Source organism: Phaenicophaeus curvirostris, chromosome 5 (genome assembly GCF_032191515.1).
Source record: "Phaenicophaeus curvirostris isolate KB17595 chromosome 5, BPBGC_Pcur_1.0, whole genome shotgun sequence".
NCBI lineage: Eukaryota > Metazoa > Chordata > Aves > Cuculiformes > Cuculidae > Phaenicophaeus > Phaenicophaeus curvirostris.
Window position 1 is genome coordinate 51829334 of NC_091396.1, and position 27010 is coordinate 51856343.

Genomic DNA, 27010 nt, shown 5'->3' on the forward strand with positions numbered 1-27010 from the left:
AACAAGTATTCTGTGATCTTGACAGAAGCTGACATTTCTATCAAAGACTAAACTTCTCCTACATGCTAGAACCTTTTGCTGGTGTTAGCTACCCAAAAAACCCTCAGTATATCATTTAACAGTTGCTCAAAGATTGTAATACCGTGCATTGTTCTGCGACTAAATTTACCAAATAGACCTGAACTGTAGAAGATGTTTGTTAGATGGACTACGAAATTCCGAAGTAGCACTCCACTTCCCAGCAATGCCATCCATCTTAACAAAACCTTAGGATTCCTTGACCCTATCTCTAACTTTTGGGGGTCAGTTTTTGTTAGACAAAACGCACATGTCACAGACATCCGCCAGTCTGGAGATATTAGACTGAGAATAGGACAGAGGAGCAGCAGAATTATCCTTCATTTTCAGCTCACAGACCTGAGATAAATGAAAACACTTGCATCAAAAGAGGGAGCTGAACACAGATCTTGTCACTCTGTCTCAGATTCTCTCTCTTTCTTGGTGTTTTCCATCAATTTCAGTGAGCTTTTTAATTTCACTCTTCCCAGTATCAAGGCAAAATAAGATGATCAAATGTAACACAGGAATAGTCCTTCCACACTAAGTCAGAAGGAGAGCCAAGGTTATTAGAACATCCTGGAAACAACAAAGTTTAAAAGCCAACCACACACATACACAGAGCCTAGAGAATTACAATTACTACTATTTTAATCGGTTTAGATGGAGAACATAAATTATCTCAATGATTTCCAGATTACTCTGATAGAAATTTTGAATGAGCTAAAATCAGATAAACAGAGTTTCAAAGACGTCAGTTCCAGATGCCTCCAGAATGACTACAAGACAGAGATGTTTGGAGAAGAGAGTAAATATTTTCAGCAACTCATTAAATAAAAAGAACATGATAGAAAATGGATGATCACATTATTAAATATGAAAAACTGAAAGCTGTCTGAAATGTCAGGTCTTTGCTGTCTTATGATGAAAGGGTGTGTTTTGCACTTAGTCTGTAGGCTGCCAATGTATTTTACTGCATTTAGGAATATGCTCCATAGGAGTTGGTCAGATAACACATTTAAAACTAGGCAATAGACACAAAGGTGAAATAGCTGATCTCAAACTGGGCAAGCTGGCTAAACCACAGCTTTCAAGTGTTATGAGATTTATTGCTAGCCATAAATGTATAAAGCACATTCCCAGATCTGCGTTCCAGAAACACGTCATGGCAAAATTTCTAGTAGCAATAAGTCCTCACAAAGTGGGAGGTGTAAAATACAATATCCAGAAACAGGGATGATTGGTTGTTATTCAGCATCTGGGACAGATTCTCCAAAGACATTAGTGTCTACAGCTCCAGTAGCCCCAGTGGACCCATGACCTGTCCTGTGCAGAAAGCGAGCTCAAACTTGCCAATTCACACCTCAGCCAAGAACCACATCTATGCTGCCTCTGTGTCCTTCTGCCTTGCAGATCCAGGAGATGCAGTCAATCCCAGTCATAGAAATCCTTCAAAGAGCACCACAGGTCTCCAGATGATTAACAAAAACACAGCACAGCAAAGGCTGCTTCTGCTGCAGGTCAGATGGATTCTCTTTTGATGGTGAGATGCTGCAAAAGTTTTAACTTCCATGTCCAGCTGCTTTGTAGTTTTGTTTCGAGGAGCTGCGCACCAGTCTGAGCGCAGCTCTTTGTCTGAAGAGAGGTGACCTGTGAGCGCTGCATCTCAAAAACAGTGAGCACTAGTAAACACCTTAAATATTTTTGAGTAATTTGCCTCCAGGTACTTTGCTACTGTAGTAGCAAGGACAGCACATGCACCCACCTACACCACAGTGCCCTGCAGGGGCGTACACAAGCCCTGTTTTTTTGGGAACTGTAGGCAGGTGTGATTTGTGTCACCCATGCAGGACAGAAAGACAATTCAAGTGGGTCCAAGCATGTAAAAAGACAGGACACAAGCTTTTGTTCCTGTTCATCATAAACCTCGGCAGCAGTAGGATGCCTGGAGGAAGAGAACAAAAAGAAGGAAACAAAAAATGTCACGTGAACACATACCTACCAGGTACATGATAAATAGCTCGTGTCTATGTCTGTTTCAGGAGAACCACACAACAGTGGTATCTGCAGTAACCAGTGGGTGGGTGGTGTACATACATTCCTTCTCTGTTTGCAATTGCAACTCTGAGGAAAATATGAAAGCTCTGAGAATCTGCACACAGAGATTATTCCAGTTCTTCTGCCGTCCAACGAAATGAGGGAAACATTCTTTTGTGCCTGGAAAGACAAAGAGATTTCACCCTGAATGCAGTGGATCACAAAGGAGATACTGAAATCACACAATCGAAAAGGAGAAGTTGAGAAGGCTTTTGAAGGACACAGCCAGAAAATCATTCTTGTGAGAGACTTGTAATTTGACAGAAACTGGATAAAGAGATGCAAAGCTCTCCCAGTGCAGCAAAGAAATGAAGAAAAACGGCAATTACATATTTTAAACTAAAAAAATCGACTATGCATCATTAACCTAGTTTAGACGACAGGGAATTTATGATGGACTGTTGCACACTTTCCTGGGGCAGAGAGCCTAGCGGTGGTGTTTAAGTAGTTACACAGTTAAACCTGGTAACAGAAATCGATGGTAAAAGTTGCTGGGAAGTGTCATGCTTCATGACGCAAACAAACCGCTAACTGCCTAGGCACAGGAAGCACCTTCCTGCCCTGGTAAACGATGGCACAACAGCCCTCGGGGGAAGCTTTATGGGTTCCTCTCACTGATCCCAGAAACAGGAAAGGGAACTGAATGGACCATTGGTTCAAACCAGCACAGTGCGTTGCAGGAGCAAACTCCTCTCATTCATTTACAGTTTGCTAAATCAGAATCCTACTTTTGAAGACCAGAAGGCCCATTACGCTGAGCAACAGGGTGCATCCCACACTAAGCAACTTAAGTAGGACGGTACTTGGGCTTTATTTCAGAAAATATTCCAACAGACAATGGCTTTCAGTGTTAACATTTTAACTCTATTTCCAATGTAACTTTTAATGTCTTTGCTATATTAAGTGTTCATTATCAGCAGTATTCTTTCATTCAGATCTTGAAAGATTAGAATCTGCATTTTTCTTATATTTCTCTTCAGTAAGCTAAGTAGACCAAAGCAAGCCAAGCTGACAAGTTTAAACCTGTAGGTTTTACACCATCTGAGTCTATTTTGTAGTTCTTCTCAAAACATTATCCCACTTCTCTGACCAGTTTTATTCAAGTTGATACCACAACTGAACTATGCACCTCAGACTCAGTGTCACGGCATAATCTCAGGTGACAATGTATTTCATCAATTAATACTTGTAAGGGCAAGATTGCTTGCATTGCCACAGCACTGTACTGAGATTCCACACTGTTACTCGTCCACCATTGCCTCTGCATTCTCCTAACTATACTCTGCATGAGTGGAGAAGAGGAGGAGGATGGGAGCCTGCAGAGAACATCTCCACAGTCCCTCTGGTGACTGCTGAAGCATTCAGATTAGGTATTGTTTACTGGGCTCTCCTAGAGGTAACAGCTGCACATAAAGTTTAAAATCCCTGTAATCAGCAGGAGTCCTCAATACTTCACTGCTACCAGTCAGGATGTGACAACTGTACAAAAATATTACTCATTCACCTTTAGCAGGCTTCTCCTGAGGCATAGAAACCACCTTGGCAGTCAATGTTTAGCTGAACTGTTCTCATAGTGGTAAAGCAGAGCTCGCTGTGATCCCATGAGCTGCTTTGTATGCTGTTCTGCCAAGGAGGTCTAGCTCCTAACTGAATCAGAAACAGCCACGTCTTCCTAAATGCAGTTGTGAGAGACCATGCTGTGTCCCAGTGCAACCTTCCCTTCTCCCTCCAGCTTCTCTGCCTAGACAAAGATGATCTAATATATGTCTCCCCTTGTGCAGGCCCTGAGATGAACCCTACGGAAAGAGCATTTGTGCAATCTAGCTATGGTCTCCTTCAGCTCAGCAGCTGCTTCTTCCCAGGGCTCCAGACTGGAGGAGGCCAAATGGCCTTCAGCACATCCGCACACGCAGCCCAGGCACAGACCACCAGACAGAGTACGTCACGAGGAACTAATTGCTCTTGCCTACTTCCCTGAAGAAAAATAAATCTGAGCAGGTGTGTGTGCTTGAGCTAGTGCACTACAGGAACAACTGTCTTTGCTTTCCAGGCACCCCTTGGAGAAGGGGAACAAGCCCTGGCATGAGTACATGATCCAAAGTCATCCTACTAACACGGCCCCCAGGGACACCCTGACTCTGGCTTAGGCTTGCACCTGCAGCCTTAAATGCAAACTTAATCCAAGCCTGCCCCAGTATGCAGAAGATTAATAACATCATTTACAAGGGCCAAAAGAACAATTTTCATAAATCTGAGCCAATTTTTCTCATGCAAGATTTATATTTGAATTAAGGAGGGAACGTTATAAATCTATCCCATGATAAAGCTTAAAACTTGGGATTTTAATACGCTGAATTCCCTGTGCTCTAGGCTGTAAAAGTTGATAGTGTTTCTTCCTAATGCTGCATTAGGCAAGTAACCAATTCATTCAATTACTGAACTGACAACACTGTTCCTGCAAACTGTAGATAAATTCACTGACTTGGCCAGAGATGTACAATATGGTATGTATTGGGGCAGTAAACACAAAAGAATAAATAAAAGTTGGACTGCAGATCATTTCGGACTCAGATGGAAAACAGCAAAGCAAGAGTTGAAGTCAGGACACCAGAAAAGAAAATTTATGAGACTAAAGTCTCTGTAAAAAGAACTTGGCTTTTGATGAGAACATGGAAAGAATTCCATGTAAGATAAGTCCTTCGCTCTAAGCAGATTAGGAAAAAATCATGACAATCACCGATGGTTATTTTATAATCTAACTTTAAACGTAAGACTTTATGTATTCTGTATCAGGTTTTAATCCATTTTTTTTCTCCTTCTGCAGTAATGCCAGGAAGCCACAAAAATAGAACTTTCAGCAGTCCCTCTATAGTCCTGATACCAAAGAGAACTGGAAACATCTGGATGCATTTTTCAACAGGACAGCCAGGAAGAAGGTATTTTAGGCAGAAGCATCTGCCTGTGCAGTGGATTGCCTACCATGGCTAAACATGTCTAGTTTTGAAAAGATGGGCCTTGGAAACCAACTCAATGCAACACTGAGAACACTGAATGGCATCCAGGATTTCTCAGCCTCTGCCATGACCACAGAGCTACACAGAAACCACATGGGTACACATGTAATATCCAGATGTCTGATGAAAAATAGCTCCTCCTGTATATATGAAAAAAAAGAAGAAAACCCAAACAGTTTTTCATGGAAAAATACAGTTGTGTTACTATTAAAAGAATTTTATGGTAGCCCTGTTGACCTACAAGAGTTAGGATAGAGTATTTATTTTTATATACATGCAAACCAACACCCCCGCTCTATTTTGGGTGAAAGAGGTTTTTATTAGTTGTTTTACATGAATTATTTTTTATTTTACATATAGTTACTATCCTGTTTTATGATGAAAACAAAAACATTATATTATGGAGTTTCCACAAAAGGAGCATTCCCTGTTCAGCAGTTCTGCTCTTCATTGTCACACTTTGTAACCAGTTACAACATTGTAGGGAGCAGACGGAAATAAAAATCGTATTAAAAAAGGCTGAGAGACTATGGCTGAGGTTAGGCAAGGAAACAGGTGACTCCAGCATATCTTATATCTGAAAACAGATTAAATTAATGACTTGAGAACAGGAAATGGGAAGTAATCTTAATTAATTCAAATCCAAACCAGACTGGGAGTATAGCTCTGCAGGACATGTGCACCAAGCTCAAGGATCTGCCTAAACACACTTTAAAATAGAGGCAGGAGGATCCTGCCTTTATAAGATGCAACTAATTTTTTTTTTTTGCTCTAAAATGATGAAGCCATGTTTAACAGCCCCAGCAGTGCCCCTCAAAGAGCTGTACTGGCTGGAGCAATTGGCAGCTGCCCAAGCGAATGAGTGGTCAACAGGCACTGCAGAAAAGAATTATTTGTAAATAATTCTGTGTAGACGTTGGAAGAAAACAGAAGAAATCAGAACTGTCTCCATTTTATGGGAGTATCTAACATGCCAATTATTATTGGTCAAATTCTGCTACAACTATGGGGCACAGTGATGAGGCTCCACTCCCTTCTGAGAAGACAGAAGTCCTGAGAGAAGTTGGTAGCATAAGCTTATCACTCTCTTTTCCACCTCTCAGGACAGATTTGCTTGAAAAAACCCAATAGATTCACCATGAACGTATGGAGAAGGGGTGTGTTATCCCACTGAGTTGAAATAAACACTCTGCTGGAGATTTCTGACCGATGATCTCACACATTGGTGAGATGAAATCTGGAAGTACATGTATCACTGAACTGAGCGAAAGCCAGAAGAGTGCATGGTGATGTTTTGGGTTTGATTGAGGTTTCATGGAGGAAATTTTAGCTACTCCAGTCACTGCTCAGCAGACAGAGAACCCGAATGAAAGACTGACCGAGAGTTCTCAATCTAGAGGCCAAAAATCCCATTTTGCAAAAGTAAATTGGAAGAAAAAACCCAAACCCAACCCAGAAATAAGAGGTTTTGAATTTTCCTCTGTTGTGAAAGGAAACTGGTCTTGAGAATGCTTTGTTGTTGCCTAGGAGTTCAGTGCTAAATCACATTTCATAAATCTCTTAAACAGGAAGCACAACTAGTTTTTGTACCAGTTCACTGCTAACCACAAAAGCGCTGCTAGCTCAAGATACTTTCACACCGCCTTCTAACCCTCGTCTCCACAGTATGGTGGGTGGCTTAATTTTGCAAATTCAAAGCTTCCTTAGCCCCCATTTACCAGCCTCCCCCAGCCTCTGCCAAGTCCAGGTCAAGGGCTGGGTCACCTTTGGGCTGCATGAACAACCTGATGCTGTGCATGCTAGTCTAGCTTCAATGAGCAGGGTGGACAGGCTCACATCCAGAGAACTAGAACCCTAGAACCTGCTCTTCAGGCCAGACCCAAAGCTCATTGTAATGCCCACAACCTCCCGCTCCAAATACCAAGGGCCTTCATTTGGGACCTAATTATCTGTTCTGTCCACTTTAAGCACGGTTTATTAGATCACTGAAAAGCAAAGCTTCAAAACAAAATCACCGCGGTACAATTAACAGGAAGTCTAAGCATCAGAATTCTGACATAATTTTTTTGGGGGGCACTGAATTAATGTAAACTTCAGCTGTGGAGAGAGGCAAACAAACACTTGTACTAAGCTTAAGAGAAGTGTCCTCACTAATTCTACATAGTTTGATGTATTAACATAGTAAGAAATATGATGCAATACAGATGATTTCAAACCAAACCCAGAATTTGAACCTTTTCCCATATGAGTCTCATCGGTTTAGGTCTGAAGATTCATCCCAGCTGCAAAAGGCTATCAACATCATTTTTCTCTGCGTAAGAAATTTTGCTGAGGGAGCCTGCACAGCATTATTAGCCAGAATGACAACATGGCTTAAGCCACACTCAGCCTGTCCTACGTAATGTCAGAGCCTGCTTTGCCTTTTGCTTTAAAGGGATGAAATCTTAGGTTCTCTGCTTACAGAGATTGGGTGTTGTCCTACTTAGATTAGAGAGAGAATATTTACCAGATTTAAGGTATCTTGGGAGATAACAATACAGAGTAAACAAAGTCAGTTTTTTACAAAATGAAACAAAAGTCTAAAGAGGGGAGCAATAGGTCAGGATATGCATCATGCAAAACTCACTAAACAAAGTAGCATTTTTATCAAGGAAGCAAGTTCAATAAATGCTTCCACTGAAGTCAAGGGGTACTTCTGGTATAAACCAGAGCAGGTAGGATTCACAGGCAGATGGCAGCCAAAGTCTGGCTTCCTAGTGGAGGATGCTAAGGCTCAGCCCACCAAACATGGAGGCTGCATCCCTCTCTCCTGAAATTCCCTGAAGCGCTCGCTGCTTCTGAGAGAGGCAACTTGCCAACAACTGTTCCTGTTGGATGTAGTAAACATGCAGCTGCACAATGAGTTGGCCCAGCTCACTGGTTAGATGAAAACCTAACCACTGAAATAAACATTAAAAAAAAAAAAAGTATTTTTCCAACTCCCCTCATGACCGACTGCACCAGGTGGGGTCAGAATGCGCAGTGGGGAACACAGCGGGGCCACAGCAGGACTGCCCTTTTCACAGCCAACCCACAACTCTGGGGAGTGCCTTTAGAGGAAGTACGTCTGAAACTGAAACACCTACCAGGACGATAAACAGAGGCTGAGCAAAAAGCAAACCAGCTGATATAAAATACAAGTGACAGAACAAACAAGTAAAATCACTGAGTTGAATGATTAGGACAAAGAAAGAGAGACTAGAGTCTGAGCCTTTCCCCTAACATTGTGAATTAAAAGCCTACTCGCAGAGGACTGACTGAACAACCCTGCCCACATTCATTTGTTCCACAGCATAAGAAAGAGGACTTAGTCACCTGGGGATCCATCACCTAAATTAAGTGCAGGGAAGGGTAGTGGAATTGACAGGACTTCTGTGGAGTCCAACATATCCTTTGGGTGCAGTGTTTTTAGTAGGTTTGACTTTTAGAAGTATTTGCAAGAATCAAGGAACACTGTAATAATATAATTTTTCCTTGAAATTCGATATACTTAACCACATTCATTCTGCAAAAATATTTTTAATACTTAATATACAGCTGGAATAAGGACTAGAAATCAAAATTCCCCACTCCTGGATTAATGCGCTAGCCACTGAATTGGAGCATCACAGCTCATCCAATGAATATTTCTGTATTGAAGGCAAGGCAATACAGTTTCAGAAGTAAGGAGGCAGAGACCATCAGCCCAGAACAACAGACAGGATTATGGCTCTAGCACTGTCTTGAGAAATGAAAGATGTAAATTCAGAACTTGGCTCTTCACATCTGAGTAACAGCCCTAGACAAGGCCTAGGAATAATAATAATAATAATAATAATAATAATAATAATAATAATAATAATAATAATGAATAAAAAAAGATGGCAGTGTACTCCCCCACATGTTAAATGGTTCTGATCATCTAGAAGCAATCTGAAGACACTTGGGCTTTCCAAGAGCAACTTGTCAAGAAACACCTCACTTCTGGATCCCTGGACAGCTGGGGCAGCTAACTCATCAACACTGTCAAAACCAGAGGTCCACCGAGCAGCAGACTTCAATGCGTTCAGTGAATATTACTGGGGAAAAAAATGAGTGTGCACAGATCAGGGACTGAGGTTAGGAATTCAAGGATCTAGCTCTGAGGAGCAGGTGCCTATAGGATCATTTAGAAGCCCAAGCACTTCACAGCTGTAGCCCAGTGTATGTCCCTTGAGATCTAATTCTCATCCTGCACGATTACAATGGCACTGACTGGAAGGAATGGCCCCGATATCGACCTTCCCATTGTAGAGAAATGCATCACGTGAGACAGAGGGCACATTTCTACATCAAAGGAAAGTAACAAGACCAGCTTAATTTAAGATGATACTTAGTTCAGACTTCTGTTTAATAGCTAGAGTGATCTGAACCATGCAGGAATCCACCTATATGGTATGCATTAAAAAAGTACACTGTGGCTTTTGAACCACACAGTCTGAAACCACTTATGATCATCACTGCTGCTTTCACAGCAGTCAAGGATACAGCAGGTTATAACTTCAATAAAGATAATGTATTTACTGATGCTAATTTCATAGAATCATAGAATCACCAGGTTGGAAGAGACCCACAGGATCATTGAGTCCAACCATTCCTATCAATCACTAAACCACGTCCCTTAGCACCTCATCCACCCGTGCCTTAAAAACACCTCCAGGGAAGGTGACTCAACCACCTCCCTGGGCAGCCTGTTCCAGTGCCCAATGACCCTTTCTGTGAAAAATTTTTTCCTAATGTTCAGCCTAAACCTCCCCTGGTGGAGCTTGAATATCACCAGGTTTCTTGAGCAAGGTTCTGCAGGACAGAAGGGACACTGTCTTAACTATATTCACAAATTCCTTCTGAATTTCGGCAAAACCAAATCTCTAATTACCTTAAGTGCTTCTAGAGACAGTGCTCTAATTAGTTATTTCTTGCCTATGGTAATGCTTAGATGTTAATTGACATAGAAGATTTTGATTTGACAAGGACATTTTTTTATAGCAATACCAATTTGAGGCTGTTTTAAATACAGTTTAATCTCTGACCTAACTTATATAAAAATATAACTTTGTAGTAACTCTTTCTCTACCTGCCTCCATTTCTCAACATCTGTCACTTGGTAGAAAACATAGTCGCAAGCCAACTTTTGGGAGCACCCTGTGAAATTACCACCCCTACAGCCATAAATAAACAAACCGACCCCAGGAACTGAAAGGTCTTAACTCCAAAATCCCTGCTGATCCTGTAGTGCGGTGGCGAGGCCCTAAGGACGTGCGGCATCACCTGTTGCACAAACTGCTCGCTAACGCTGCCTTCCTCAGCCCATGAGAGAAGCCGAGTTGCCTGCCAAATTTAAGAAACCACATAGATCAATATGCTGACATCGTTAACGAATCCTGACCTTAAAAACGTGCCGTCCCATTCAGTACATCCATCGGAACGCATCAAGTGAAATACTTACGGGTTTGTAAAACCGATCTTTAGGTTTTTCCTTTCCCGGGAGCCTTATAGGAACACAGCGAGAGAACAATACTTCGCGGGTTGCACAGGTAGCGCCGTGTGTTCACGTTTAAATGCTCCAACTATCAACACACGGGGCCGTGACGTTCATCACCATCGCCGGCAGCAGCAGCAGCAGCAGCAGCAGCAACGATCTCTACGCAAAAGCGAGACAGCCCGACAGCCCCGGCACAGCTCCGGCTCAGCCCCGGTTCAGCCCCGCTCAGCCCGGCTGCTCAGCCCCGGTTCAGCCCCGGTTCAGCCCCGGCTCCCCCGCTCCCCGCCCGGCACCTTCGGCGCTCGCTCGCCCAGCCCCGCCCGGCACTCGCCCGGCACCTGCCGGGACCTGCCCCTCTCGCCGGGCAGCGGCACCGCACGGACGGTGTTTCAGCGAGAAAAAATAGTAAAGTTCTGATTTTTTTTAAATTTTTTTTTTTATTTTTTTTTTTAACTGGTCTTAGTAAATGGCACATCCACCTGAAATTCCAGTTCTGGAATCCTCAACGTAAGAAGGATATGGAGCTGTTGGAACGGGTCCAGAGGGGGCTACAAAGATGATCAGAGGGCTGGAGCACCTTCCATGCAAGGACAGGCTGAGAGAGTTGGGTTTGTTCAGCCTGGAGGAGAGAATCATAGAATCATAGAATAACCAGGTTGGAAGAGACCCACCAGATCATCAAGTCCAACCATTCCTATCAAACACTAAACCATGCCCCTTAGCACCTCGTCCACCCGTGCCTTAAACACCTCCAGGGAAGGCGAGTCAACCACCTCCCTGGGCAGCCTGTTCCAGTGCCCAATGACCCTTTCCATGAAATTTTTTTTCCTAATGTCCAGCCTAAACCTCCCCTGGCGGAGCTTGAGGCCATTCCCTCTTGTCCTGTCCCCTATCACTTGGGAGAAGAGGCCAGCACCCTCCTCTCTACAACCTCCTCTCAGGTAGTTGTAGAGAGCAATGAGATTTCCCCTCAGCCTCCTCTTCTCCAGGCTAAACAACCCCAGCTCTCTCAGCTGTTCCTCATAAGGCCTGACCTTCCAGTGGCTAAAGGGGCTACGAGAAAGCTGGGATGGACTGTTCGCAAAGGCTTGTAGTGATAGGACGAGAGGCAATGAGTATAAACTGGAGAGGGGCAGATTTAGGCTAGACATAAGGAAGAATTTCTTCACTGTGACACTGGTGAGGCACTGGCACAGGTTGCCCAGGGAAGCTGTGGCTGCCCCATCCCTGGAGGTGTTCAAGGCCAGGTTGGATGGGGCCTTGGGCAGCCTGGGCTGGTGGGAGGTGTCCCTGCCCATGGCAGGGGGGTTGGAACTGTATGATCTTTAAGGTCCCTTCCAACCCAAACCATTCTATGATTCTATGATATGATTCAAATTAGGGTTTATGTAGACTCTTGAGAGAAAGCCCCTGCCAAAACGTGCCCGTTCTGTAGGTTGATTTATGGATCAGAGAGGGTGGAGTGGTTCAGAAGTGTCAGCAGGAAATTCTGGCTCCAAAATTTCCCTGCAGGAAGCAAAGGTTTTGTGAGTGTCAAGGTGCTCACATCTTTTCTCCATCTCCCTTTTCCCTCTCTATTCAGGTCTCTGAGAAAGAGCTGGAACTGCTGAAGTACCCCAGCAAGCAAATGTGAGTGAGAAGTGGAACTGTGTTTCTGGGAAATAGGGAATCTTTCCTGAATGAAATGCAGTATCCTAGGAGTTCTAAAAATTCCAGCCAGTGAAGTTTTGCATGGTTGTCCTGATAGCTCTTGAACTCCAGCCTTTAGTGAACTCTCCATCCACCAAGACTGTAGTTTTCTATGATGATATTTTTTACTTTAAGTTTGATAGCTAATTTAGACTTTCATGCCTGTCATCATGCAGTGTGACGCAGCTGTGTCGAGCTCCAGAGCCACTGTAAAGGGAAACTCTGCCAAAAGCACAGACTCAGAATACCTGGGCTCACAAAGCATCTCTGTTCACCCCTGCACAGAGGCAGTTGCACAGTGCTGGGTATCACATAGCAGAGCAGCTCTGATTCCTACTAACCGGGCTCATGAGATTATGCGTGATCTCTACTTTAAAGAAATACCAGTAGCCTGGTATGCTTCCAACATTATCTGAGCTGTCCTGAGGTCCGCATTAAGGACACATTTCAAAGCTTCTCACTGAATTAATTTGCATGATCGAACAGCTTTGTTTTCACTCTTCCGAGAACTGCGCTGTTTGACTATCTATAAGGTCCCTGTATGCAAGTTGCTGCTATTAGGTTACATCAGTGTTTTCATGCTCAAGGGTTTTTCAGGCTCTTCAGCAACTTCCAGTTCTGTGTGAGTGGCTCTCCAGCTGCTGGAATCAGCAGTTTGGTGACATCCAGCCTTTGGCACTGCTGGTTGCCTCTCTGATGAAGGAAAGGACATTAAACATGCTATTTTTGGCAGTTAAAGGCAAAGAACATTTTGCTAGACCACCTTCCTTCTTTCTCAAGGCAAGGTTATTCTCTGTAATTTGAGGGTGCCTCTTCTCACATGGCCGGGGCTCTTTTGACTCTAGCAATTGCTGATCTCTCCGTAACTGAACCTCGCTCAAGAAACCTGATGATATTCCCTTGCCCCACTGACACCAGTTCTCAGCCCCTCTCTCCTGTGTCCCTCCCAGTCTGTCACTGCAACCACTTGTCCTCACTAGTTCCTGGTGTTCTGCAGTGGCTCTTGCCTCCTCATGCTGCTTCTGCTTAGAACACCCCAGGTGCTGGGACAAAGCTAATAAACCAGGCTGGCTTCGGCTGGCTGTGCCAAACCATGGTGCTCTCAGCTCCAGAAATGCAGGGCTGAGACACTTGAGCAGCCCTGGGCAAAGCCTGCAGAGGAGAATTTATTAGTCTGAGCTATGCTTCACCTCTCATATCCCCCAGCAAGGCCTGTCTAATCTGTTTTGAACCTCTGCACAGCACACTTTTTCACTTGTTGCCGAGGCTGTTTATATTATTGGATTACAACTTCCCAGTGTTTTTTTCAGTGAAAGAAGAGTAGTTAGAAGAGAAGACTGTAGAATGTAGCTACAAGCAGGAGCTTATCATCTTTTGGCCTTGAGGAAGTAGACTTGAAGTAATAAAACCACCATGTATAAATATTGGCACAGATGTTCTCGAGTAATTCTTTATATCTGCAAAAGCTTTCAGACTGACTCTTTTTTCCACTTTGTGCAAATACTCCATTGAGTAAGGTGTTACGCAGGAATTCTGATGGAGGCTGCAGCTTTACATAAATCAAACCTGAATTCTCCCTCGTGATCCTTTGCATCAGAAACCCGATCCCACTTCTGCACACTTAATGAATCATGAAAACTTCCATGTTAAAAATCAAGCAGTTCAGAGGTTGAATCATGTTGGCACAGAGCAGACTGAAATCTTTCAAGCAAAAAAGTAGAAAACATCATTGCTTAGTAGTTCTTGCCTAGCCTGCAAAAGATCAAATGTGATTAAGCAATTGATTGCAAATAGCTTCCCCAGCTATTCTGAGAATCCATCAGACCAAGCAAGCATCTAACAAACACTACTGCTTGTGAAATAGTTTAGTTTCAGAAACTCACACGAATTCATGTACTTATGACGAGACTTAAAATCCAATGTATCCTGCAACAGCCAACTGATGAGCTTAGCTATTGAGACCTAAAAGCAGGGCGTTATCAGGACGCGTCCACCACACAGTACAGAGTGTCACACAGCCAAACTCTTTGTATAGACACTAAATTAAGTTTTATCATGGAGAGGCTTTTTGAGAGAGAAAAAATGATTTTGCAGACTTAGATTTCATTCAAATGTCGTAGTCAGACTTCAGCTGAAGTCTCTAAGCAGTTAATACACCTTCATTGTAAACAACTTCTGCAGCCAGAGGCTTTTACTACCATAAAAGTTTTTTCAGCAATAATCTTTATCCCCTGAGGTTTTGCTGGGAGAAACATGAAACTGTTTCCTCATCCTCCCTGTCCTACTCTCAGCTGGAGCCTGGCTTTTTCCATTCCCATCATAACCTCTGGGTTTAGCAGACACCTTCCCTCTCTACTACAGATGCTGGGTGGAGTCCACACACTTCATTATAGAAAGCTGCTGTAATTCAGTCTGACACTATTATTTTTTGTTTTCTCTTTTTTCAAATGCCTATTTAATGTCACGCTTTCCTGACAACACTCGCTGTAATTCTGTCCACCATCTGAGACTGCAGCCAGTTGCCTCCTCCCGCAGTGCTGCAGAACAGCTCTGTTGCACAATGTCTTGCATCTTTTGAAAATGTTGTTGGGATGCCTAGAGGAGCAATTGCATGGAGATATTTTGTTGTCTGAATTAGACCCTCTCTTTATCTTACTTAGATTTGATGTACTGTGAATTTAAAGAGATGTTCTGTCTTGTTATGCTATAAGCCAGATTTTCCTTGTGCACAAACACATCATTAATATACATTCTGAAAATAAATCTGAGGTGGGCTGGTCCTTTGTGCATCAGAACACTATGGCCCTGCATCTCCACAGCCAGTCTCACATATGTGTGGGCTGCAGCAATTGCTCCTGAGCTACTTGGCAGTCTTCGACCTTGTAAAGGGCTGCCAACCCCAGACTAGTTCAAGGCAAGGTGAGGTTGCTGGAAGGGGAACCACTGAGGCACAGGGATGCTGTGCTAGGCCTACGCTGGAGATTTCACGCCATTAACTCCTGCCTGGAGTGACAAAGAGGGATGCCTGTGGGTGCATAATTATGCAGGAGAAAAATGTTCCATTTCCTCCTCAGGAGACAATTCTTGATGTTGCTACTGTCTAGGAACCGAAGACAATGAATCCAATAAACTCAAAAGGCATTATTAAACCTTCACGTATGGTTGACAAAAGGAGGAAACAGAACCAAGGCATTCTCCTTCCAGTGATTTCCAATTGGATCCTTTTCTTGCCTGGATTCATTAAGAGCACAGGTTTGGGAGTACGTTGACACACCTGCTGAAAAAAAGATCATAGGATTAAATGTTATCAAAAACATATTGACACCTTCAGATATTTTCGAGAACTCTTGCACCTGCAAGATTGTGGGTAGATGGTGCTGCTTGAGCTTCAAAATGAACATGCTACGTGCAAAAATCACATGGCATATCAAATCTGTTGTTGGGATTCAAACAATTCCGGTAGTTTCCTGTTTGATTCAGTGCTTTAAGCCAGTATATTTAGTGTTTGTCTGGATCCATACAGTCTGCTGTTTGAAAACTGCATTTGCAGGGTAAAGGATAAAAGGGGAAGGAACAACCTTATCTGCTGCTGATTTCAGGAAAGATTTGAAATCTGAGATATCTTTAAGTTCCTGTCCACCTTTCAGTGCAGTAGTTGGACTCAATTCAATAACAGGGTTTCAAACAGTTCCCAAACCTTCATTGTTAGGGAGAAAAAAAAACCAAAACAAAACAGGAAAAACCTGTTTCAGGAAAGTTGTATCACTGAAGAAGGCCCCATGGAGCACCTGACTCTGAAATATGCTTATTTATTATAAATAATTTCCATGGCGTCACATTAACAAACATAAAAGGTCATGAACTCCTGTATTTGAAGCAAATGTGTTTGACATCTGGGATCTGGCAGAAGTTCCTCCTGTGAGATAGAATGTTTGTGCAGAGCTTTATTGAAGAATAATATTAATAATGAATTACGAAATATTAGTGTAACCTAGTAAGAAATTATTATATTTTACAAGCCAGAGACATAACAGATCTCACAGAACTATTTTAGTTCATCTGATTCGAAAGTGAATCAAGGAATGAAAGCTGCAACCAGCTTACAGTGAAAATCTGTGGGGTTTGAGCACTGTAAATGGGTTGGGAAGGGAGGTCCAAATGCAGGCAGTCACTTAAATGCACATCTGTAATTTTGCTGTATGAAGGCAGCGAGGAGGGAATTGGCAGAGAGCTTGGGTAGCTGGGGAAGCCAAGGGCTGAGGGGAAGGCCAGGCCACCCCTTTGCATGCGCAGCTGAGGAGCAGGGCAGGCAGGCAGCCCCAGCCCTGGCACCAGGCACGTCCCTAGGGCTGGGGACAGGCAGGACTCCAGGGCTGTGGGGAGCTGGAGACCATCACTCCTAGTCTCGCCCTCTCTCCTCTCCTGCACGGCCAGTGAAAACCTCATGGGAGCAGCCTTTTCCCCAGACTCAGGGGATGCTTTCTGGGCTATTTGTGAAGCTCATATCTGCAGAAGGTGATCTTGGTTGTGACACTGCCCAGAAATGCCTTTTTCAAGGTGGTAAAGGTGATGAGATGCAACTCCTCAGGCCCTCCCACCTCCCTGGAGCCATGCAAAGGGCAGAGCAGGCAGCCACCGAAGGGACAGGAGATGTCCAAATGCCTACCCAGCTCCTCTCCTCTCCTCCCCTTTTTTGGGACCTCAGTGCCAGGTGCTACCGTGCCCTGCCCTGTGTTTTCATGCCATCATCTCCCTGGGGTCTGCTCAGGGCCCCAGAGCTGGCCTGTCTCCCAAAAAACCACACAGGACTGCCCAGGATGAGCAGATGTTCCCCTCCCTGGGACACAGAGGCCAGCCAGGTGTCACCCACACGCAGAGCCAAGGCAACACACAGAAGGTCCTTCCTGAAAGGGACTGAGTCAAGAAACATGCCCAACCTTTGAAGCACAAAAAATTGTGTACTGTTTACATTTGTAAAACTCTTCTTTTTTTTTTTTACCCCTTCGTTTTCAGGCAAAAGTAAACTTCATTTTCCTTGCTTGAAGGATGTGAGGGCAAAAAGCCATCCCAGAAATCACAACACTTCAAAGTCTGCTTGCCCCATGGACACAGGGGTAGCTGGGAAGGACATTGGCGGAGGTCAGTGACCACTCACCCACAGAAGCTGGAGAGCTGTTCTTTCATCTAAAATTGCTTGGTTCAAAATGACAGCACGTGCTGACCTAGCTAAAGCTTTGAGCTTGTCTCTCTGGGAAAGGCATGGAGGCAGAAACTGTCTGGCTTGATACTTAAAACCGCTTGAGGAATAATATAACTAGAAACAGAGGTTACCAGCCCACTCTACCCTCATTTTAACACTTTAATCCTGCTGCAAGGTGTTTGGGCAGGTTCCCAGACAAACAGACCAATATTCAGCCAACCTGCTGCCCACCCCACTGGCCTTCACTTTTCCAAGGTACGAAAAAGAATGCACTCTTACCCCAAGGCAGAGGATTATGCATATTTAACGTATGTTTGGTTATACACATAAATACCCAGAGAGGGGAGAACATGCAGCTGTTAAGACACCGCTCTGCGGAACAGACTGGAGTGGGTTGCCTTCTTGGTACAACTTGATCATATAACAAGCTGAATGGCACAAGTGTCACGAACCTGTGTTTTAACAAAAAGTTTAACAGCTGCAAACTGCAGAATGTTTATTTTTCTTGACAGTATTTTATTGACAGGTTGTTTTCAAGAATCCTCAGTCAGCAGTAATAAGCGTTGGTACAAATATTTCTTTGCAGGACACCGTAGCTCTGACATGTTGTTTACCTGTGTTCTCCAAACCAAAAAGTCTACAGTGTATGACTAAGGCTGGCCTTCCACGGTGAGCAAATATCCACTCGCCTCGAATACTGCCTTCAGCCATGACTATCGCTTTAATTCTTAGCTCTGTAAAAATTAGATCATATGGTAGCAAGGAATTCAAGGGTGAAGGGTTAATCATTTCACTGCAGCTCAGGGATTAGCTGCACATAAAGAACACGTGCATTTGTATCCAAGTGATATAATGAGAAATGTGGTGGGAAATGGAAGGTGCACTCATTCAAGTAAGCAAGGGTTTATTGTACTAGTTCTTCAAGATCCTGGGGAACCTAACTGAATGTTTCTCAGCCAATGCACTGGCTGCTGCCTTGGTTAAACTGATATGGTGATCCCATGACTGAATATGATTTTCATTAGCAGGCAAATGGAGGCTGTGTTTTAGCACTGGGTCTTAGAAAGCCTTGGCAATCATTCTGTAATGGTGTGGTGACTGAACTGTGCAAGGGCCTGGGAAAGGAGAAATAGCACAACTAGAAACAGAAAAAAAAATGGAAATGCAGATGTACCATTAAGGATCAGCAATCAGCTGCCATTTGTGACAATCCTTGCTAACAGTGGCACAGACTCGTGGCGCCCTTGTATTGGTGTGAAAGAGCTGAGTTCACTCATGCTTTCCTAATGAGTTACTGGTGTGTGAAAATGCTCACCTGTATGAGATGGGGTGCTGCCATCCAGCTTCTTGGAAAACCACATAGGGCTCATTTTTTCCATCACCGATGTGGCTATGTGCAGGCTGATGTTGAGGACATTTTAACAGTATTCAGCAACACCTGCTGGGCCAAGAAGTAACTGGTGCCACCAAAAACAGAAAGGGAAGGAGAAGGCAGGAGTTCTGGTACTAAGAATACAACCCATGGGACTTCTCAAGGAAATATGACTCATAGCTCACCCTTAAGGAAGTGCAGCAGGAGTTTAAAACCCTGCAGGATATCAGTTTTACAGCCCAGCCAAACCCCATCTCTTCAGCAGCGCTGTGTCCTTTACCAGCTGGCTGGACAGCACTGACAAAAGAGAAAGTACAACCTTTTTCTCCTGTCCACACTTGTGAGTGAGCTCTGTAATTACCATTGCCTTACCTGCAGGGCTCTTGCTGAACAAAGAGCCCCTTGGCTGGGAGGATACTATCAGAGCAGATTGGTCTTGTATTGTGAAAAGAGCAAAAAAAGGGGAGGGAGATCACACTATTCAGTCCCATGTGCAACCCCTTCTAAGACAAACAATGTCAGCATGTATGATAAGAACAATCTGAAAAGCAGACTGTTAGCAGATAAAGAAAGGACGGCGTGGCTTAAGTCTGGAAACGTCAGATTAGGCTGCTGGAGCTGTATACCAAGAGTTAGATTTGAGCAACTTTATTCCCCAGTTTGTCCATTATCCTCCAAAGTAAGTGGAAACCCCAGCTGTTTGGTGGTTTCACTGGTCAGGCCACTTCTACCAAAGGGTGCTTTGGTAGAACGGGTCACTGAAGAACCAGAATTCTTTGGTCATGGGTCACGGAGCTACTTTCTTGTTTTCTTTGAGCAGTTCTAGAGAGTAATTTGTTTCTCTTGAAGTTTTGCAGCCCAGCACTCCTACATTTGGCCTCTTCTCTTTTGCTTTCTGTGTGTACCTGTTTCATTTCAGTGTAATTTTTGTTGAGCATGTGATTCAGTATTAATGCATTTGCAGCGTAGTGAAGGGAACTGACGTGTCCTTGTGATACTGTAAATGAGTAGCAGCAGTTCCTTTGAGTTCAAAACAACTATAAAGATCTTTATCAGCCTTCTGAGTGGATTGTAAATCATCACAAGCCTAGTGAATGGCGTATTACCTACCTCACCTCTACAGTGAGTTATTTGAGTGATGAGAATGTGAGAGAGCAAATGTGTGACTTAAGTTCATTCACTTCCCACAAAGCAAACCAGAGCCAGGCTTGGCTGCCCTTTGAATTTGCTGAAACAAGAACATTCCACCTGCAAAACACAAACCCAGCCAACAAACAGCCGAACCCCATTAGGCATGGGTCATCAACTATGGCGTGGGTGGAAAAACCTTTCTTGTACTAAAGTCACAAGCTATGTAGTACAGGTGGGAGTGAAAACTAGCTCCTAGTTAATGATTTATGTATGAGGAAACCAGTTCAGTATAAATTATCTTATATTAACACTGCTTGTTAATGACACAAATTTACTCTGCTAAGCTAAGCCAAATTCTGCCCATAGCCTTACATTTGCTGCACAAAACCTTTTCTTCACTGGTCCATGTTGTTCCTCCAAGACACAAGGCGGCTAGGGTGAGAGTGTGGCACTGCGTCAGGATGGAAGGAGGGCTCATTCCTGGGATCTTCCGGCTCAGTTGTAATTTTATCCCTCAGTAATTCTCTTTTCTTCTTCTATGGGAATGACTTTATGGTGGTGTAATCCAACTGCTGTCACTTACACCATCAAAACACACCAAATCAGACAGGATAATTCTAAGTGAGCATAACCCTGGGGAATGGCAGAGAATATGCTAGGACTTGCTGCAGGTAGTGTGCATGTGGTGGGCAACAGCTTGGTCCTGTTGTCTTAAATTTTCCAGAGGTGTACAAGCACAATGAGAAATTTTATACACATTATGAGGTAAGTGTCCACTTGACATCATTAAGAAATCAATGAAGATATCTCTCCCCAAGGTGAGGGCACGTTTCTATGAGTTTTGTGCCCTCCTCACTGACCTGGGATGCAGACTTGGGCTCACAGGTCTCTCTGATCACCGTAGGAGCCCAATCTCTGCAGAGCACCTGCTGTTGTTTTGGAAGCAGGCGGTTTTTCTGTCCCCCTCCCCTACCCAAATGGCATCAGATGTCAGAGTCCAAAGGAATATTTTTAAATTATGAACTCAATTCAGGTTTTCTTTGGGATACTGATTTGAATAATAAGTCTGTGTAATCTTGGAAGGCCTTCTGCCTCTTTGTTTGCATTTTGGAAACAAAATGTTTCTTAAAAATGATTTCTTACGAATACTGGATAACGGGCCTGGAGTTTTTAATTGTGCTTGCATTATGTGTAGGCAGCCAGGAAACACCATATGTTTTGAGGATTTTGTCAAAACTAGCTTTTGTAGCTATGATTCACATGTTGAATACAGAACATTTGCAGCAAGTTGCTGATGAAAATTCTCCAGATTAAGGTCCTAGACTTGAAAAACACATGCACGTGCATTACTCTGAACACTGTAGAATGTCACCTAAGTCAACATGATCCCTTGTAGGTTACAGAGAGCAACAGTTTCTATGATTGATGCATAAGCCCTGACTTTACAAAGGCCAGGGTGTAGCTTGATGTTTTAAAACATGTAGTGTCAAGTGCCTGCATAGGTCTCTGAAGAAAAGTGGTGAGGAATCATTAATGGAAACACATCAATAAATGGCTTGAAATACCAAAGGAAATTTTGAAGTGTCAAAGATATCTCAGGAAATCTGAAAGTACCCAAAGATAGTGCCCATGGAGAAAGAGATAATGCAATCATACTACTATTTATTTACTGGAAACAATCTTTCAGCTCTACTGTAAAAATAATACATATCTGTTTACATTTATGCCACTGCCACTGGGATTTAAGACTTATAATCAAATGGCTAAATCTGGACCTGATGTGAGGTGGTTAGCAATCCCTGACTTCAGTATTGTGGTGATCACACTGTACTCTCTGACTATAGCCAAGTACCTTGTTTGCAAGCTGGGAAAACTTCATCCAAGAGGTGAAGAGCCTAGAGATACATTATATAAGTGTGCTCTTATCAGGCTTCTCAAAAAGCCTTAAGACTATCAAGCCAGCATGATGCAGATGCAATTTCGGGAAAGAATTTATTCATCAGGTTCTAAAAAAAAAATTTGCAGCAAGTTGCTGATGAAAAGTCTCCAGATTAAGGTCACAGTCTTGAAAAACACATGCATGTGCATTACTTTGAACACTGTAGAATCCCAAGGAAGCCAACATGATCCCTTCAAACTTGGGGCGTTGTGGTTTTTTTTTTAAATCATCTTCATGAAGCCAGGCTCTGCCAGCAGACTAGACATTCCCTTCAGTCATTCAGACTTAATACTTCACTGTAAGGGTTCCTCCTGACAAAAGCAGCACATAGGTCAACAGCAGTGCCTGCATTTCCAGTGAAACACATGAAGAACTTATACAGATGGTGGGTGCAAAGGAACCCAGCAGAGAAATAATGGGTGTCCCTTGCTGTTGGAAAAGTAACTGAGGTCAGTCAGAGCCTAGAAGAAACACATAAACCACAGATGATCTCCAAAAAGCAAGATGAAAAATGTTACGTAGTGCCAGAGCAGAAGGGGAGCTCGATCAGCATGAGCTTGCAGTGCTTGACCATAAAGCACTGGAGAGGACAAACTCAAAAGGGAGAATGAGTGACTACTGGGACACAGGAGGGAATTGAGAGATCGAATATTTCAGGAATTTGTGGTTGCTGAAGTGTTTTCTGAAGATCGTTTTCTTACCCAGCTACATTCCTCAATTCTTACACCAAGCTTGGTGCACCATTGTTCACTTGCAGGTGTAAAAGTGTTATCTGCCTTGTACGCAAACTCTCCCTTATGTGACTTCACCAATATTAGTCGAGTTACACGGGGATTTCCATCTGGCCAATGGAAACCATTACAGGGATCTCAGAAGTTTGAACTAAGAACTGGAACAGGTGAGATTTCCAACTCTGCTGTGCACACACTTATAAACATCAGATGCAGTCTGCACTGAAACAGGTGAGGAAAGAGGCAGCTGCAGGATCAGATGCATCCCTGCACAAATACTTCTGAATCATTACACTGCCTACGGGACTCTCCAAAACTGGTTATAATCATCAGCCTCAGTCTTTATGCACAGCACCCACTTTGGGGTTAAGCTACTCAGAATTGGTTCAAAGACTTAAAACAACAAAATGTGACGGGTGTGAATCACTTTTCTGCGCTTATGTCAGATGAGGAAACACAGTTTTCTTGTGCCATGTTATCTTACAAGTCTTTGACTTCCAAATGCAGAGCTGTGCTACCACAACTAGTTTTAGCATCTGTAAATTTTCCTTGTATACAGATACACGCGCAGCTTTACACACACAGAGGGAAGATCCTGAGGATATTTTTTATCTTTTTGTTAAAGAGCAGCAGCCATGCGAATTAACACCAGCTGAGGATTTTGTCCATCCAGGATAGAGATTTATTTTAACATTAGTGCCTGTCAGACTTGAATAACATTATGGCATATTTTTATTCCTATTTTTAAACATCTTTGTGTTATGGAATTTTCTTTGGGTTCTAATACATCTACATGTGATGGAAGACACTTAGTATCATATTCTGTGAATAAAACAGACCGGAGAACTTGACTGACCACAAACTGTGCTGATTCTGTTGCTCTGTGTGCTCTAGAGAGAGAAAAATGAATGCAAGTTCTGCTAATGTTGATATTATGTTTATGAGATAATGAAAGTTGACTCTTGTAAAAGCTGAGCCAAAAAAAAAGTTAAATATGAGTATAGACCCCGTTTTGAAACAGAGAAAGCCCTATGTCAATGGCCCTGGACACCACAGTCGATGATGGTGTGTGAGCAGGTGCTCAAAGAAGCTTAGCGGTTCTCAACAAAGTTGTTATTGACAGAGCAGCACAAGCTGAAAAAAACCTCTGTGGGATTCAGCAAACTTTTAGGTGAAATAACATTTTGTTGTGTGTGTCAAAAAAGGTCAATGCCCTAAAATATCTCAAAGTCAAATAAGCCAGATGATAGGACCCATTCAGCTCTACAGCACTGGATCATTCATCTCCTGCTGTTCTTCTCCCTCTGACACCTAATCCAACTAGCATAAACAACTCTGTTTATCAGAATAAATTCTCCTTCCCAATCATTGTGATCTGTATCAAAGACGACTGCCATTTCTGCTTTTGTTTACTTTTATTTCAATTTTTGCACTGGCAATAGGTGCTGTACAAACACAGAGGCAGTCTTTCTCCTGAGGACCTTCGTTTAAACACACATGACAGGAAGAGATGACAGGCAGAAGAGGCAAAGAGCTGTCCCTCTCCAGCTCGGCCAGAGAATGGTTCTGCCATCCAGGTGAGAACCAGAGGGAAGCCATGCACATGCAGAGCAGGGTCAGTGTCTTCATGTGGTGTTGGCCAGAATATCATATATTAACCATATGGTAAAACGCTTTGTGTTAGAAAATCCTCTGCAATAGATTGGAATAAAGAATATTTTTCTGACCTGGAATTCTGTCTGCTTTTAGACAGGCCTGGCCTCAAAGGAGAATGTGAATATATGTAGCAGTTGCAAGTTTGCATTTTTAACTTTCATGCTGTAAAAACCTGACGAGCCTGTGATGGTCTATTGGAAACAGGCCCCTGACTAGGAAATGGTGAGTTTAAATGTTATAAACTGCTAGTAATTTATTATTTTGAGATTGGCATATATTTTGGCTAAGTTAAAGTTGGCTGGAGTGATAGCGAGTGATGAAAGATGTTATGGCCGTTAAGAAGTGGCTGAATTCCTTTGTTTCCAGACTTCTAACTTTTTTTTTTTAAGGCACAGAATGTTTATATAGAAAGTGCAATATTGTTTTATGAGTACTTGCTGGATCCTGCTAAAACCAAGCATTCAAGCTTTACTCTTTTAACAAAGTGTTTTGTTACAGAATTCCTCTGGGTTTTGATATTTCTAAACTAGGGTTAAATCAGGTTGGTATGTGGGGGCCATGGGAGAACAGCCAAGAAGTGAGAAACTGTCTGATGTCTAACAGGGTGTGCTTCCTCTCCAGAAGGTGATGTGATGGCAGGAAGAGAGAGGACTCCTCCACTGGACATGAGGAAGCCATAACACAGGAGCACTCAAGGGGGAAAGAAGGGCCTTTTAGGCACTGGGAAAACTTTCAGCATGTTAGAAGTCCAACGTCTTTAATGCAAGACAATGTCTGTTCCTTGTTTGCTCTCTAGGCCACCAGAGCCTGCTTGTTTCCCACATCTCCCTTCCATCGTCTGCGACACATGAGCACTTTTAGCCCCATGGTTATGAACTAGCATTCTTCCTTCCTGGTCATCTCTGTTTTCCCCTCCAAGACTGTGGTACAACATGAGCCATGATATACTCAGGAAATACATTCTTGTTTCTGATACTTCTCTGCACGTTTCCTTTATGTTTGTCTTCTCCAAGTCGGCTACTCAGAAAACTCATTGGCTTCTTGCCCTCAGCTTGGCCCACTGAACCCTGGAGTCAGGCTCCAGCCTTTCTGTTTTTACAACAAAGGACAGCCTGCATACAGAGCTCTGAACTACAGGATCCCAGGATGTTGTAGCAACATGGAGAATAAATTAAACCATTAAGAAACGGGAGCTGCTAAAGCACACTCAACTGAGCACTTTGTTGCTGTGAGCTGTTGCTTCAGAGTACAAGCTGAGTACAAGAAAAAGAGCAGTCTCTCTACTAAAACTAGGGAAAAACAATAGACTAACTCACAGAGCTTGTTAGGAACAGGAGAGTCAATTTTCTAAATGTGCCATGCAGTCTGCTTTGTGATAACTTTCTAAGTCTCTATTCTCCCATTTAATACCCCACTTTAATGAAGACCTCACATAACACTTCTACTCTGCTCCAGCCTCCTTGCATTATAATCTTCATAAACTCCTTTTCCAAAGTAGCATTAAATACTTTCAGCTCTCAAAAAGACGAAGTAAATGTTATCTTTCCTGCCTTAGTGAAGCTGGAGAGCAAAAATAAGCCAATAAGGAAAAAGCAGAGGGAAGAAGCAAAAGAGTTTGCTTCAGAGAAATTTAAGAACAAGGTATGAACACTCATCCCTACTAAAATAAAAGACTAGACTGTCAGTGGCTTCATCAAGGTAAGCATTATACCCCCAAACTATACTTTTATTCCCCAAACTCCTAAACTTATCTATAGTTTTAGCATAGCACTGTAAGGCCTCAGCTGGAATACTTTTCACAGTTTTGGGCACTGCGCTTTAAGAAAGATGTGAACCAACTGGAGAGAATCCAGGCGAGAGCAACAAGAATGATCAAAGGTCCAGAAAATGTGATGTATGAGGAAAGACCAGAAGAATTGGGTTTGTTTAGACTAGAGAGAAACACTTGAGGGGAGACGTGACAACAGTCTTCAGACATGTTAAAGACTGCTGCAAAGGGGAAGGCAGACTGTTCTTTATTTCTACTCAAAGTAGGCTATAAAGCAATGGACTTACATTACAACAGTGGAGATTCAGATTAGAATTTAGGAGAATTTTTCTATTGGTTACAAGAGTTACGCCTGAGAAGATACTGCCTATGGAAACTGTGGGACCCCATTGTTTGAGGTCTAGTACAGGTATGGTGGGGTCTGCTTTGTGGCAGAGGCATGGACAGTAAGACTGGTCCAAATCCATTTCAGCTTATTTTCCCCAGTGTTAGGAATGGAGGAGAGACACTGCACGAGAACAGAAAAATTCATTCTGAATGAATTCTGAAGGAATTTGGATGAGTCTGAGCTGAGTGCTCCTTGAACAGGAGACTTGTTGCAGCCTTAGCTACAGCTAATATCACTACCTTATAACCATTACAAACTGTTCCCATTTACCACAATCAGGAAAACGTGAAAAAATAAAGTTCTGATTCTCATCTGCTCCAGAGTCTCTGGACACTATTCTGGCAGTAGAGGCTTGTGTCAAAGGGTCTGGGTGTGATTAACATCTTCAGCATTGTAAAACATACCAACCAGTGATAGATTTCTATGAAC

General features: G+C 43.0%; 1 protein-coding gene across 1 annotated transcript in view; it reads right to left on the reverse strand.

The window, feature by feature from the left end:
* TC2N (tandem C2 domains, nuclear) overlaps positions 1–10894 on the reverse strand; it is a 35693-nt gene extending 24799 nt beyond the window's left edge. Inside the window, exons 1-2 of the mRNA XM_069858733.1 lie at positions 10672–10894; positions 2056–2274 (exon numbers count right to left, since the gene is read on the reverse strand). The gene's annotated coding sequence lies outside the window, so the exon portion shown is untranslated. The remainder of the gene's footprint in view (positions 1–2055; positions 2275–10671) is intronic.
* Positions 10895–27010: the final 16116 nt, after the last annotated feature.